This window comes from Hevea brasiliensis, chromosome 2 (assembly GCF_030052815.1).
Source record: "Hevea brasiliensis isolate MT/VB/25A 57/8 chromosome 2, ASM3005281v1, whole genome shotgun sequence".
NCBI lineage: Eukaryota > Viridiplantae > Streptophyta > Magnoliopsida > Malpighiales > Euphorbiaceae > Hevea > Hevea brasiliensis.
In genome coordinates, this window is record NC_079494.1 from 2017922 (window position 1) to 2020101 (window position 2180).

Below are 2180 nucleotides of genomic sequence, written 5' to 3' on the forward strand. Positions count from 1 at the left end.
CAAGTTTGTACTTCTTCAAGCTGAAAAATTGTAGCTTCAGGATGTGGTGGAGAGCTCTCCAAGTGTTGTGCAAAAGCAGCTATGTGTGGGTTGTCATCATCAATGCTCCCACCATGGACTAAGCAATTTTCAAGTGGATCTTGTGGATAGCTTCTTCTGAAATGCTCTTGAACAATCTCATCAATAATATCTACCCACAAACAAGACTCAACTTCTTCATGTTTTCTCTTCATGGCTGGATTGATGTTGAATATCATTTGATCATCTCCCACTCTAAGTGTCAATTTCTCACCCTCTACATTAATTAAAACACCAGTTGTTGCTAAAAAGGGTATTCTCAACAAGATAGGAATTTTTGTGTCTTCTTCCATATCTAAAATGACAAAGTCTATCGGAATGTAGAATTTTTCAACCTTGATAGGCACATTTTCTAGAATGCCTTCTGGATATTTAATTGAACGGTCAGCCAATGAAAGATACATGTTTGTGGGCTTCAACTCTGCCATATTTAGCTTCTCATATATTGAAACAAGCATTAGGTTGACGCTAGCTCCAAGGTCACATAAGGCATTTGCCACACAATTATCACCTATATGACAAAGAATGGAAAACACACCCGGATCCTTAAGTTTGAGAGGTAACTTATTCTGAATTATAGCACTATATTGCTCTCCCAAGTTGATGGTATTATAATCATCTAGCCTTCTCTTATTGGTAAGAATCTCCTTCAAGAACTTGGCATAACTTGGCATTTGGGATAGTGCCTCTGTGAATGGTACATTGATATACAACTTCAAGGAATTTGCCAAATTGTTTGTCTAGTTTATGCTTGATGAATTTTTGAGGGTAGGGAAGGGTGGACTTATAAGGCTCAGGTGGGATGTATGGCTTCTCTCCCTCATCTTGCTCACTTTTGCTTTCTTCTTCTTTTTCATTCTTCTTGCTCTTAACTAATTTTTCTTCTTTTGTGCTCTCTTTTTCTTCTTTCTTGTTTCACTCTCTTGACCAACTTTCTTACCACTTCTCAAGGTCACAACCTTACATTGTTCATGAGGGTTCTATGGCTGGCTAGGTAGTTTGCCATAGGATTTACTTCCTGATGAGCTTGCTTGTTGAGCCAATTGAGTCTCCAACCAATTTGCCATTCATCTTGCTTTGTTCAGCAAAAAATTTCTCCATCATGCTTTCCAAGGTTGGCTTTGGTTCAGATGGTGGAAGAGGTTGTTGTGCTCTTGGTTGATATCCAGGTTGTGGCTGCCTTGTGGGATGAAATTGAGGCTGAAACTGAGGCCTATTATGCTGCATATACTGCTGGTTATGAGCATAGTTTGAGCTTTGACCTTGTTGACCAAAAGTTGCTTGTGGTCTCCATGTTGAGTTGTTGACATTAGAATAAGAATTTCCCATAGGTTTCTGTTGATAACCTCCTGCATAAGCAGCTTGTTCTTGCAAATAATCATCACCATAAGAAGAGTAATCAACTCCACAACTTTGGGTTCCATCTGTGTAGGCAACTTGTTGCATAGTTATAGGAGTTAAGACTGTTGCCTTTGTGCAAAAATCACTAAGAAGCTGAGTCAACTGATCAAATCTTGCATTCATGTAGCTAAGTGAGTTAAGTTCATAGATCCCAGTGTTCTTTGGCTCAATTGCTCTAGGATTTCCCCATAAATGGGTATTATGAGCAATCTTCCCTAACAGATCATAGCATTCTTCACTTGTCATTCTCATGAAATCTCCTCCTGCTTGTGAATCAATTGTATTTCTTATGGCTGGAGTAACTCTAGTGTAGAAATTCTGAACAATCATCCATTTGGGTATTTCATGATGAGGACATTGCCTTTCAAGCTCCTTAAATCTCATCCAAGATTCATACAAAGTTTCATCATCCCTTAGTTTAAAAGCTACCATCAAATTTCTCAAATGAGTGGTCTTCCCAGGTGGGAAAAACTGAAATAGAAAAGCTTGAGATAGCTGCTCTCAAATAGCTATAGTAGCTTGTGGAAGTGAGTCATACCACTCTAATGCTGAATCTCTAAGAGAGAATGAGAATAAGGTCAGTCTAATCACTTCATCTAAAACTACAGTCTGTCTTTGTGTGCCACATGTCATCAGAAATTTCTTCAAATGAGAATGGGGATTTTCAAGTGGACTACCTCCAAATTGTGAATTCTGGACCA

At 38.6% G+C, this 2180-nt stretch overlaps 1 non-coding gene across 1 annotated transcript; it reads left to right on the forward strand.

The window, feature by feature from the left end:
- The first annotated feature begins 1819 nt into the window (after nucleotides 1-1819).
- LOC131178063 (small nucleolar RNA R71) lies at nucleotides 1820-1926 on the forward strand. The gene has a single exon (XR_009147193.1). It is a non-coding gene; the product is annotated as a small nucleolar RNA R71 (small nucleolar RNA).
- The last annotated feature ends 254 nt before the right edge of the window (nucleotides 1927-2180 follow it).